We start from the raw sequence: 14073 nt of genomic DNA, 5'->3' as shown, positions 1-14073 counted from the left end.
GAACCCATGTAAAGACTGAAAGAAGGAACCAGGGCTGGAGAGATGGCTCAGTGGTTAAGAGCACTGACTGCTCTTCCAGAGGTCCTGAGTTCAATTCCCACCAACCACATGGTGGCTCACAACCATCTGTAATGGAATCCAACACCCTCTTCTGATGTGTCTGAAGACAGCTACAGTGTACTCATATACACAAAGTAAATAAATATATCTTTAAAAGAAAAGAAAAAAGGACCCAACTCCACAAGATTATCTGTTGACCACTGCATGTGTGCTATGGCAATGTACCCTGTTCCCCACACACCACACACTCACACACTCACATACAGTAATAGTCATGAGTAAACCGGTTTTAAATTTAAATGCTTGGGATAAAGTCATTGCTTTGTAGAAGTACGAACGAATGGCCTGAAAGAGGCACTCACTGGTCCCAGAACACAATGAAGAGCTGCAGGGAGAAATCAGTCCATCTGGAAGATTCTTCCATTGTCACTGTCAGAAAGATAACAAGAAGAACCTTGTGACACATTCATATCAAGAAAAGACTATGAAATCTGGTGTGTAAAAACTAATGAAAGAATAAGGCATTCTGGTTAAATAAAAAGTCTGGTTAATAAGAGTTCTTGTCAAGATAATTCCACATAATGGAAGCATGATACATACTTCTTGACTGTACCATATGGTTATGTAATCTCTCTCTCTCTCTCTCTCTCTCTCTCTCTCTCTCTCTCTCTCTCTCTCTCTCTCTCTCTGTGTGTGTGTGTGTGTGTGTGCGCACGCACTCGCACTTCCCACATTCAGATAAAATGTGATCATCTCTCACGTTCCTGCTCCTGCTAACATGCCTTGCCTCCCCCCCACCACCACAGACTCTAGCCCTCTGGAAACATATACCAAAATAAATTCTTCCTTCTGCAAGTTACAGTTGGTCATGTCATTCACATCGACAGCAACAGAAGAATGGCTAGTTGAGGGGCTGGTGAGATGGCTCAGTAGGTAAGAGCACCCGACTGCTCTTCTGAAGGTCGGAAGTTCAAATCCCAGCAACCACATGGTGGCTCACAACCACCCGTAATGAGATCCGATGCCCTCTTCTGGTGCGTCTGAAGACAGCTACAGTGTACTTTACATATAATAAATAAATAAATAAATAAATAAATAAATAAATCTTAAAAAAAAAAAAAAAAAAGAATGGCTAGTTGAAGCTGATACCAAGAGAGTGGGGTCGTTGCTGTGAAGAAACTAGCCATGTCTTTTGTGGTGGAATGTGGAAGACTTTGGATCTTTAGACTAGAGATGCGGTTGAATGCTGTGAGCAGAGGCTAATGGGCCATCCTAGTAGAAGCCTGGAAGACAGACAACAAAGCTGAGGAGGGAAATACAGATGGTGAGGGTTCAGCTCACAAGGTTCCAGAGGGGAACAAAGAGTCTAATCAGCACTTATGATAGAGGCTGTTCATGCTGCACTTGGGCAAAGAATTTGGATGCTTTCTGCCCATTTCCTAACAACTTATGTGAGGGTAAATTAAAAAGCAATAATCTAATTTGCTAGAGAGCATAACATTGAGTATGTGGATTGGCTGTTGCTGATGGCTTTATATAGTTCTACAATGAACAAGAGCAGGTCTGGCAGGAAGAAATATTACATGTGCATCTGAGAGAGGAAAAGAATACTAGGTGAATGGGGCAGCCAAGGTGTATTCTGGCAGAGAGGCTGTAATTGTTGAAATTAACATTATTAACACCCCCCTACTCTGCTTCAAAACAGAAAAGCTCTCCCCAGGACAAGACCCCACCCAGCTAAAGCCTCAATTTATGAAAGGAGAGAGCCTGAGTGTTTTCTCCTAGAGAACAGTTACTCAGGAAAGCGGTTGCTCAGGTGGCCTGAGGCAGTGACCATCCACCCCAAACTGACTGTCAAACTTTCATGTAGGACTGGATTTGGAGGCAAGAAAGGGGCAAGATTTAGAGAATGGTAGATTTCTTCTTATGGTTTCTGAAAGTCACGGAGGCCAGGCAATGTGTAGCAAAGTTGGAGTGCTCATGAGATGGCCCTGAGAGGCCATTGTGTGACTCTATAAGGAAGAAACCTGAGTTGTGATGGAGAGAGACCTTAAGATGTTGGAGATGCCTTGAGACATCAGCCAAGGAGAGCTGCAGACAGGACACCAAGCCTTGCCAGCAAACACCAGAACAAGGGAAAGGCAAGGAAAGACAGTTTCCAAAAAGCTCTAAAAGATGCAAAGCTCTGCTCATATTAACCATAAGATTTCATTATGTAGCCACAGCTGGCCTGGAGTATCCTGTGTAGAGCAGGCTGGCCTCAAAAGCACGGAGATCTGCTTGCTGCTGTTTCCAGAGTGCAGGGATTAAACCTTAGCATCACTAAGCTTGCCCCTGCCTACAACTCAGTCTCACACTTCTCACTCCCAGAACTACAGGAGAACCAAGTTACATTGTTTTAAGCACTGGAAAATTTGAAACTATTATTTTAATCAACTAATTAAGTAACTAATTAATTACTATCAGGGTGCATAAAAGTGTAGAGGTGAAAAAACTGCTTTCAGAAGGTCTTTGCTTTCCACCTGTTGAAGCTGCTCTCCTCTGTTTCCAAAGTGTGTTTCAGACCAGTTGCCCCAAAGCTTTCAGCTGATTCTCCTTCTAAGTCCTTATAGGAATTCCAAGATGCATCCAGCGTTTTACATAAATTCTGGGCTTCAGAGATCTCAATTAGGCCACCAGGCAAATTCTTACTACTAAGCCATCTCCTCAACCCTAAAATACACAAAATGTTCATATTTTGTTACTTTTTCCCATAAAAGCATTTTGTTACTTTTTTTATACATTTTGAGCAGGGTGGGGTCTCACTAGGTATCCCTGGTTGGTCTGGAGCTATGTAGACCAGACTAGCTTGGAACTTAAACTCATAGAGATTCACCTGCCTCTACCTCCAGAGATGCTAGAGTTAAAAGTGTGTGTCCTATGCTGGCCTAAATAGTTTTATATTTAAAGAAAAAAAGTTCCTTAGTATACTTAGAACTATACCTATTCATTTAGTATTTCACTCTTCTAAGGAATGAGATTTTATTGGGAGACTGCCTATATCAAGTGATAAAACAAAAAGTAATTGCTAGTTACCCTAAAATTTTTCACTGTTCAAGACACACATTCAGTGCAAATAACCCTGAGGCAATTTACCATCCTTGTACAGGAAACTCCCTGAAATGACTAGCAAAGGAATATGACCTCTTCCCTTACTCCTCATCCAGACAGACACTCTTGTTTTAAAACTTTTGCCCCTTTCTCATTAAATTAGTGGTTATTTAGACCTTGTAGAATTACTAAAATCAGGTATCATTTTGAGCAAAATGCTCTTTTTTCAGTCCTCTAGGACGACCTAAAACTCTAAGCATGAGAAAGTTCAGTTTGCCATTTATTTACAGTCTTTATCAAGCAAATAATATTCATATTTTGAATTATGCAAATAAGCATTTACATGATAAATCGTAATTGCTCTCAGACAGCTGTTTATAATTGGGTAAATGAGACACACTTTAAATTGTCTAAATACATACTTACCCATGTTTACATATTTATACACTAGACTGTTAACTATTCTGAATCAGCTGTTATCACCTATTGTGTCCTACTCACTTCAAGGGGAGAGAACTTTGCCCCGAGAGTCAAAGGATTGCCTTTCTATCAAAGCCAACCTCTCTCTAATCCTCCTGTGGCATCCCACAATGCCTCAAGCAGGAAGTGGTTTTATACTGTTCCGATGGGTGGGAAATTAACCCACACTTATATTCGTACCTAATTAGGTACACTAGAGCAACACACAACTATAGTTCTTTATGATGTAATGTTTTACCATCTAAAACAATCCATTTGCATTATATTCAATTGTTTGTTTTTCAAGACAGGGTTTCTCTGTGTAGCCCTGGCTAACCTGGAACTCACTCTATAGACCAGGCTGGCCTTGAACTCAGAGATCCACCTGCCTCTGCCTCCTGAGTACTGTGATTAAAGGTACCACGCAGCTCAGCAATTTATTTTTGTATTAACAACTCCCTCTCAAAATAAAGGGTGTCTGAAGAGGCTTAAAATTTAGTAAAGAAGGGGAATTAACACATTTGAAATATTCAAGGAGCAACTAAGAGAAAAACACTTTTGACTATTGTAGGCTTAGATTTTTTTCAAAACCTACTTTAATTATAGTTTTTAAACACTTCAACTTCCCTTCCCTCCCCGACCCCTCACCAGAGGTTGAAGAAAAGAAAAATTAATAGGAAACGGGGCTATGGACCTGTTTATAAATAGTTCTTTGGGGGTGATTCCAACTTTTGTGGTCAGCAGTCCAATCCACTAACAAAACACCAAACACAAATCAGCAGAGGCAATCCAGTCTACTCTGCAAACACCAAACACAAATCCATAGCAGTGTCTCAATGCAGAAGAAACTGCAAGACTCTACCAATTGGCATGAGCCCAAGGAAGTGGCAAGAGGCAGCCAGAATACTTCCAGAAGTTCTTAGGTGAGTTTCTCTCTAAGAAGTCACGACAGGTGAAGATCAGGAAAGGAAGCAAGGTAAACCAATGCAAAAGTGTCGTCAGCGAAGACCAGCCTCAATGAGGCCTAATGAAGACCAGCAAAGAGTTGCTGAGCATCATCCACTGTCTGGTAGGTTATACTTATATCCTTGCCAAACATCACATGTCCTCTCAAGTGTCCACTCTGGCAAAACATCACATGTCCTTTCACCAGACAACTTCCAGAAAACCACCATTTGTCTGCTTCGGCAAAACATCCTCTTAAGTGTCCGCTTCAGAAAAATATCATCTTATAGGACAGTTTCCAGAAAAACATCACACAACACAACTGAGTCTCCAATGAAACCAAAAATTCCTACTTTAGACTATAGAATGTGGGTCCTGAGTTTTAAAGGTAGGCTGGCAGGGAGCTCACTTCTCTCTGCAGTGCTGACTCTCCAGACTCTGGAAAGCAGGCACAGGGAAGGAGGAAAAAAAAAAAAGAAAGAAAAAACATCTCTTCTCAGTTCATTTGCATATCTTCCAGGAAAAGTAGTGTGAGTGTCATTGGCCTTCTTCGTCATTGTTCCAGTGAGCAAAAATTCTTCCCCCCTTGAAGCTCCTATAATCCTACTACATTTCCCTTTGCTTTTCTTAAGCAATCAGTATTGATATGTTTATGTTTCTTTCGAGAAAAGTATACTTATTTCTAGTTCATGTGCGTCGACTCTTACATACGGCTTCATATGTGCTGAAGAGAAAAGACTTTACTAGAAGATGTTGTGGGTGAATCAAGATGATGCAATGTTACTTCAGGGCTTCACACACTAGAAAGTGTACATCCTGAAACACAGATGCTTGGTAGGGGTTGGGGTGGGGCAGCTGTGGAGGCCCTAAAAGTGAAAACATCAGTGCTCCCTCTAATTGCCAAAGCATGGTGAGAGTGTGCAGATTTGCTAGACAAGAAGCAACAAGGCCTGGAGCTGAACACCTGAAGATGGAGAGTGTGGGTGGCATCGCTAGATGGAAAAAATTTCTTCCAAAGGGAGGCATTTGTCTCCTTCTGTAAGGGAAAGATAAGCTACTTGTGGACTCAGTGTATGGAAAGCTTAAGTGGACAGAGCCATAGGCTAAAGAAATCTGAGCTCCCAATCTGGCTCTTGAAAAATTGGCCAAATTATCCACATTCTCTCTGTGTCTCTGTCTCTGTCTCTTTCTCGTGTGTGTGTGTGTGTGTGTGTGTGTGTGTGTGTGTGTGTGTGTTTTCTTCTTCTGGAAAAGAAGGACTAAGCTAAAGTTCTTTTCAGTTATGTGACTTGATGAACCTAAACATATCATGGGACATCATAAGGGTAAAACTAGCTTCTCCTTATATATCCCACTTCCCTAAATCCATTAGTATTAAAGCAATTATTAGATAAAATTTATTTATATAGTTAAAGCTTATACAATAAAATATAATAGCAATGATAAGAGCATTAAATGACATAATTAATACAGCACTTATTAAGTGTGGGAAGGCTCTGTTCCTGGTGTCTTACACAGAATCCTTCACTAGCAACCAGAACACTTGTATTATTTCTATTTTATATGTAAAGAAACTGGTGTAATGTGCAACTTGACTCAGGCTGTAATGTGTGACCCAGATTTTAAACCTAATCCTAGTACGTCTGTATGATTCCAAAATGTGGTAGGTGTTAGAAAGAATACTCAGGTTGCCTAGTCTGGTCTATCCCTTATGTTTGACTAGATAAGTCTTAGTACTAGCTCATGCCTGGTGCTCAGGAGTTACATACTGTATATTTGTGGATTACAATTTAAATTTCTGCCTCAAGAGAGATGGGTTAGCTAAGGATAATGAAGCTCTGTGGGTGGCAGCCTTGCAGTGGGGACGCAGGGCTTGTATATTTGTGTAATTCAATTGACTGGAGTCTAGTTAGCGCTCATCGGTCTCAGCAATAGGCTTCCTTTGCTCCAGGAATGTGACAGCTGGCCACAGCAGCCAGCAAGCAGACCTATTGATATTTTTGTTGTCTTTGGAAGAAAAAAAATTGTCTGTGGATACAATGTAGCAAGGAATGAGACAATTTTCTGCCCATCCTGATAGGACCCTGGGTGGCTAGCCTAGCCAAACCACAGGCTCCAGGTCTCTGTCAACCCCCAGAATTGACTGGAATCACCTTGGGTGGTCGCTCCCAAGCCCATTGTGCACGTGGGGCTTTCTGCCTATTGACATTAGGGGGTGCACCCCCACCTTCCCTTTGTTTCATCCCCGATTTAAGACTCATTTGTTCTCAGTGGCTTTTAACTGGTTTTCAATCTATGTTCATTGCTAAGAAGATTTAACTTTAAAAACTGCACCTTTTAAAGGGGTTTCTGTGCCACCCAATTAGCCTTGTAAGAGACTAAGTTGTTTGGAAACAAATACGACTTAAATCATGTGAAATCACACTCTGCTGGTCACTGAGATGCTAACAAAACCCCAACAGGATTCTGAGACATTAGTTGCTGTCCCTACACTGATGTCTGAAATATGCAGGCCCCAGGCTCCTAAGCCAGTATCAGAACCACAAAGCCATCTCTCTGCTTCCTGCTGGGTATTGCGGTCCATAAATGTTCGCACCTTGTCCTCTTTCCTACCTTCCAGCTGGGAAAGGTGGGCTAGGCTAGCTTTTGTAGATCACCAAACCCCCTCTATCCTTTCAGCTTGTCACCTGGGCCTCCATTCACACAACTACCTCACATCTGTTAGGGACACTAGCCCTACTACGTGTTACTCCCCATCCCAGGCTGCCCTTAGGAATATCCGTGTGATCAGTCATCTGATGGGACAACCAGGATTTGCTCTGACTTTTCTACGACTTTAATAATAATAATAATAATAATAATAATAATAATAATCGCAATAACAAAAATCTGGACCCTGAAAAGAGAAAGTTTAGTTCTTTTATTATTAGTCCATAAAACAAATGATTAAAATTTCTGGAACCAGAGTAGTGTTTATTTTATCCTTATAGAAGAAACCAGAAAGGCAAATTTACAAGGGAAGGCTTACCAACGATACTGTGTGACTCCTGGAGTTCCAACATCTGGGCTGCTGCCGGGTTTACTGACGGAAGATCAGTTCATAATGCATAAGGAATGGTATGTTTAGGTCCATATTATATTTGATTTGCTCCTTCTAATGTTGTTTTGGAGCTTAATCCTTTGGCTTAAAGGGAACACGCATACAGGGTAGAGGTGAGTTTATTGAAAGAAATGTCTGATTCTGTCATCACTCTGTGCTATGCACCAGTAGTTCACTCAAGACCAGCACACTTGGAAACAATCCCTGATACACAGGCATGGTTGCCACATTTCCCCACCCCCACCCCCCCACCCCCGTGGCTCAGAAGTTCTCATGAATGAAGTCAGAACTGAAAGCGAGTAGTTTTAGAAACAAATTTTCATAGAAAATATCAATTACCAAAGAAACAGTCTGATCCTAAAGCAAAAAATATACTCTATTCTTATTCTTTTTTTCCCTCCACTCTCTAAGTCACCTGAACTCTTATGGGATCAGCAACCCCAGAAATTAAAAATGGCTTAGATGACAAACAGCCACATTCCAACTGAAAAATCTCTTCTGTTTAAACAGGATACAATAGATACAATAGAGCAACCGTCCAGAGGGACCTTATCTGCTCCTTCTTTGATTAAAATCCCAAAACTGTATATGACTTTCAGAACAGCTTGTCTGCTCTCTCGTCTGTGTGTAATTACACTGTTGCTTTCTTTGTGGTATTTACATTAAAAGAATAAAATTGTGATTTTGTTCAAACAACAAAACCAAAGAAGCAGCTATCACGCAAAACACCTGCTTCCATCGACCAAGGAAACAACTGTGTTTGAAGTACAGACCCAGAATGTGTGTGTCTTGATGCTGTAGCCATCTAGGATAGTCCAGTATGAACAGCCTGATGCGGTGTAATGAGCCGGCAGTGCAAATGAGCAATCAAGACACTCTGCCCAGGGTGGACACGTCAGTCACTGATCCTTATCGCTCTTAGTTCATGTGGACCGTGAGAGAGGCGTGCTGGAAGAAGAATGGCCGTAAACCTAAGGGGAGAAACGTGGAGTTAGTTCTAAGTTAAATGAGAGCTTGCTAAAAAGATGAAATAGAAAAAAAAAAAAAAAAACGGAAGTTTTCTGAGGTGCTTTCCTTTCCTCGAGCTTCATGTGACAAAGCAAAAAAATGATATTTTAAGGATAAGCCAATTGTATTTAAGGATGGAGCCATTATACAAGAAACACATTCTGGAGAAGAAACTCTAGGGTTTTTGTATATTTCCCTTAAATCTCAAATCAACTCAGAAAAATATATAACGCATTCATTACCTTAGAGATAATGAAACTATTATTTTTGAAGCCATCTGTAAAAACCATGGTTTTACCAGACATGAAGATTGTATTAACTACATAGTACATATCTATTTTGAAGTTTGGGAGACTATGCTTAAACCGAGTAATTTCTAAGTTATTTCCTAACTGAAGTACGTCCAACTTACAAGTAATTGTCTTCGGTTGGTTTTATCGATGTCGATAGTAAAATGTTTTATATGTTTGTTGTAATTTCTTTATTTATTGGTTGATTTGGTTGGTTCAAGAAACGACAAGCAGAAACAATAAGTTTCAAGGAGTCTTAAACACCTTTCTTCATCCCTGTCTTTGATAAAGCTAAACCTAAAATGCGCAGTATTTAGCCTCATCATTTATATCTGTGTTTGCCTGTAGGCTCCAGAGGCAGTTTCCATGGAAGCCCACTGTGCCCAGAAGCAGGGTGAGTGGAATGCCTCTCCAATGAGGGACTTTTCACTGGCAGTGATAAAGGCCGAGAGAGAGCCTCCTCCACACAAACGATTGAAAAACAGAACACGAAGGACATTTTTATTTTTGTTGTTCCCTTTGTGTGGTATGTGACTTCAGGGTAAACACCCATTTACTCAAGAACACAAAGGCAGGCACCTATGCTGGGTAAGGGGTTCCCAGAGCTGCAGGAAAACACATAGAGGATTTTTTTTTCTCTTTCTTTTTCCATTTTGTTGCAGGACATTTTTCTTACCTCCCCTTGAATAAGGAGAAAGATTTTTTCCCCTCCAAAGGACAATGGAAGAGTAAACTAAATAGCACAACTTGAGAGAGTTTGAATGCCAAAGTTTATCTCTTGTAGTTGATTTTTAAAATATAAAACCTGAAGGGAAAAAGAAGCACTGTCATGTGGAATCGTCCACCCATACTTTCTCCCCTGAAGTCATCAGACTGTAGCTTTAAGTGAGCTTACTCCTTCCATAACCTGATAAACTGTTCTTTCTAATACTGTCTACTTAGGGGGCCCTTCCTCCTTTAGGTCCTCTGGGGCTACCACAGTCTGTCTTCAAGGCTCGCCTTAAGCTCCAGCTCTCCTGGCTGTTCTATCCTGACTCAGGATGAACTATAAGGGTAAGTATGCAGTGAAACATTCTCAGAAGTTCCAAAGCTAAAGTGACATTCTTGTTAGTGCTGTCAACATTGAATGTGTGAATCTTTAGTCCTTGAGAAATTGCCTTAATAAAGTATCAACAAACACTTATCTAGAATGACTGCTTTGGTATGTAGTTTAAACTGCTGCCAATAGAAAGAATAATATCCCACTTTAACAATGTGCAGTAAATATTTGAAGATGACCTCAAAACAGAGTGAAGCTATTTTTAAGGGCCTTATTACAATGTTTTTATACTGTATGGCTACCTTGTTTTAAAGGCTTCAACTGAAGTGCTAGTGGTTGGTTTTCAGCATGCACAGTAAATTAGTCTGTGCAAGGTACTGGTCATAAAATGTGGTCTGGAGTCCATCTTCCTTGTCTATACATAACACCATACATAGCCTATACTAAGTGTGATCTTCTCTGTACATAACACCAACTGTGATTGATCTAAAGCCTGGATCTTTTGTTATGTAAAACTTAGTAAGAATTCTGTATTTTATAATCTATAGTTATACCAGTCAAATTATATATATACACATATATATACATATACATATATATTCTATGATATAATTTACTTATTTATAGTAGTCATATATATATATACACACATTTAATAAAGTATAACAAAGTAAACCTTTAACAAAAAGATGAAACAAAAGTAAGAATTTTAGATCTAGACAAATAATGTTTGGCATGCTGTATAGCTATTTTGATTCTGACAATTTACAAACCATGTAAGAACAAATACTTTTATGCCACTGGAAGGCATGAAAATGATTAGAATCGTTAATAAATAAACCAGTTTTTAAAATTAAACTCTTACTTGTTAAGTTTTTAGGAAGAGGAGTGCAGGCACATTTAATTAAACAGCTTTAAATGAGAAGAACCATTTTACTGAATATGTATATGTATGTATATGTATATGTATAGAGATGTAAAATGCATGTATAGTGTCTACTTAAACTACTGGATGAACATAAGAGAAAAAGAAAAATCTTTTCCCCCAGAGACCAGGAACAACAGCACCAGCAATGGAAAAACCTTACTTTAAAAGACTTATAGAGCATCTCATATCTTGCTACTTGACACTAAGCGATAAAATATGTTTTAAAAAAGATGTATTTATTTATTTTATGTCTGAGCACACTTTAGCTGTCTTCAGACAAACTAGAAGAGGGCATCGGATCCCGTTACAGATGGTTGTGAGCCACTATGTGGTTGCTGGGATCAGGACCTCTAGAAGAAGATCAGCCAGTGCTTATAACCACTGAGCCATCTCTCCAGCCCTCCTTTTGCTATTTTATCCAACAACTGATTAAAGAGGGGGAGAGCAGCTGCTGTGAGGTAAAATGCCCTGGTAGTGGAGGGCCCTCCGTCTGTCAAGATGATTCCACAGCATTGCCTCTCCCCTCACCGTATAGAGTTGCAGAAATCTATGAAACAGAAAAAGGAGGAGGAGGAGGAGGAGGAGGAGGAGGAGGAGGAGGAGGAGGAGGAGGAGGAGGAAGAGAGGAGAAGGAGGAGAAAGAGAGAGAGAAGGGGAGGGGGAGAAAGAGAAGGGGAAGGAGGAGGAGAAAGAGAAGGAGAAGGGGGAGAGGGAGGAGGGGGAGAAAGAGGAGAAGGAGAGAGAGGGAGGAGGAGGAGAAAGAGAAGGAGAAGGGGGAGAGGGAGGAGGAGGAGAAAGAGAAGGAGAAGGAGAGAGAGGGAGGAGGAGGAATTTCCTAGTAGTACCTTTTAAGCATCCGCTGTGCTAAGCATCTTTGTGTAAGATTTGAAATGTGTGAATGGTTCAAACATTCTCAGCATACCACACCTCCAAAGATTAAAACTTACTCCAGTTAGGATGTACTAGACCCAACTACAGGGAAACAAAGCCTCACAATTAAGCAACAATCCTCACAAACTGTGCTGCATTGCTGACTAAAACACTAACCAACATTTGAAAATCTAGAAAAAAAATGCCCCATAAGAGAGATAGATATTAACTTATAATTCCAAGAATCTCTTGTGTATGGGGCTGGGGCAGGATGCACACACATGTATCTCCGGTATGCAAAGAGTTCTTCTCACTCTTTTCCTACTGGCCTGGTATTGAAATAATTTTCTACACCTAAGCCTTTCATTCTCTGAGGTAGAAGAGGCAGTGAAGAAAGTCACTTCCTCTAAGAAATGCCTCCTCCTCTCTGTTTTTTTTTCAGAAGGCATAGTTTGCATGGGACAACCTCCTCAGGTGTTTTTGGGTGCAGACTCTGGGAAAGAATGGATATAAAGTTCCAGAAAAGAACCCTAGGAAGAAGGCGAATATTCAAGGATGTGTTTGAGCAGGGAAATGACCGGGCTCTGTATGACCAAGAAGTGTGACCTTTCCCAGGACAAATACATGCACACAAGGCCGGGGCTGGAGAATGTGAAGCGGGAACTGATATTTAGAACACACCCCAAATCCATGTTCTCTCTCAGAACACAGCTGCTACAAAGGGGATGCAGAGCTTGGGAGCCAAAAGCAAATATTTGATGCTGAAGAGCTCTTAAGAGCTGAAGAGCGTCATTTGCTTATTTCTACACATCAGTGTGGTTTTAGAATGTTAAATAGATTAAAAGGCTAAGAGAGGTCAATCATCCCAAGGAAGACTTGTACATTGCCTATCCTGCTTCTTCCTAAAATTGTTAAATGCGGGGCCACAGTCATCTGGAGAGTCCTTCACAAACTGAAAAGTTAACACATAGACTCCTGGAATGTCCTGCAAGGTGGATCAGAGTCTACAGACGATGAATCCCAGCATAGATAGGTCAGAGAAAATCGAGAGGGAATGAAAGTCAGAAACTAATAGTCTGAGAAATTACCAAATCTATTCGTCTTGGGAGAAAGCAGGAGCGGGGGGGGGGGGGGGAGGTAGATCGGAGAGAGAGAATCTCAAGATTGTCCATTTTGCCAGAGGCAGAGGATGCACAGGTTTCCAGGCCGGAGCGGCTTCACCTGGCACAGCTTCCAAGTTCACAGAGTCTGGGAATCTACGCTTAGGCTTCTCTAAAACTCTACCACCTCCCGCCAAACCTCTGGCTCCCGCAGGAGTTTTTTCTGCATAGAGGTCAGCACAGTCATTTCAATTTAATCTCATTTAAAAAGACATAACTAATAAATCTATTGCCAGGACCACAGAAAGACAGCCAGCAGAGTCGATCGATCTCCCAATCCCATTGAATCCCATTGAAAACCATGACAACACCGGACAAGCTCCGATTTATCCCAGGGAGCTAAAGCGCATTGTGAGCAGACATCAATCACGCATTATTCCGGACTGAACAAATGCAAAATCTTTGCTGGAACAAATGCTTCCAACAGGTCCGGGCGTCCCAGCTCCATTTCCCCTTTGTTTGTGGCCTAGCAGTTGGCCTGTAGTGGGCTAGCCTCCGCCCGACCACCCAGCGCGCGGTACCACCGGCCACTTTAGGCACGCTTGGTAGGACTGCAGCTGGGGGTGGACGCAGGCTGGGTGAGGCGGGAGGGGGGGTGAGGGTGGGGGCGCCACGCCCTTGTCAGGTTCGAATTCAGCCTCAGCAAAGCCCGGTTTTCAGATGCGGCTACCCAAATGTAGCTCTCATCCCTGAAATTTAGAAACCAGGTACCCAAATAACTAGCTGGATAGAAAAAGGCTTCTGAGACCGCACTCTAGCGCTAGACTGGAGCCAGAGGAAGACTAGAAAGGCCAACAGAATGTGCCTGCTGCTGCCGGATTCTGCCCTCTCCTACCTCCTTCACCCGCCTTCCACGTGGATCATTTTATCTGTGTTCCCTTGGTGACTAGAGGATCTGGGAGACATCTCCTGCCAGGCACATTTCTTTTGGGCAGGCCTGTTGCTAATTCTGCCTATCCGCCCATTCTATGTCAGACGGGGCAGCTGTGGTGTGGTCTGCTACACTGTGAGCAGTGAGTAATGCAGACCGCTCACTGTCCCTTCCTATGCTGCTAACTGGCACCGACTTGGGAGATGAAGGGCAGGGACGAAGCCCTAGTGACAATACCAAGGAAGCTTTGGTA

At 41.6% G+C, this 14073-nt stretch overlaps 1 long non-coding RNA gene across 5 annotated transcripts in view; it reads right to left on the bottom strand.

Moving 5' to 3' along the window:
• Positions 1–332: 332 nt before the first annotated feature.
• Positions 333–14073, bottom strand: part of Gm26973 — a 90578-nt gene continuing 76837 nt past the window's right edge. For 4 of the 5 annotated variants that reach the window (XR_872770.2, XR_872771.2, XR_872772.1 and 1 more), the window contains 3 exons: positions 8428–8625; positions 7583–7738; positions 333–489 (listed from right to left, as the gene is read on the bottom strand). This is a non-coding gene — a long non-coding RNA (predicted gene, 26973). Of the gene's footprint in view, positions 490–7582; positions 7739–8427; positions 8626–13784; positions 14025–14073 lie in introns of those variants that run through there. The other variant, XR_872769.1, reaches the window with a different exon arrangement.

The sequence above is a fragment of the Mus musculus genome, chromosome 12 (genome assembly GCF_000001635.26).
Source record: "Mus musculus strain C57BL/6J chromosome 12, GRCm38.p6 C57BL/6J".
Taxonomy (NCBI): domain Eukaryota; kingdom Metazoa; phylum Chordata; class Mammalia; order Rodentia; family Muridae; genus Mus; species Mus musculus.
The sequence above is the reverse complement of the archived record's forward strand: the minus strand, read 5'-3'. Positions and strand labels throughout refer to the sequence as shown.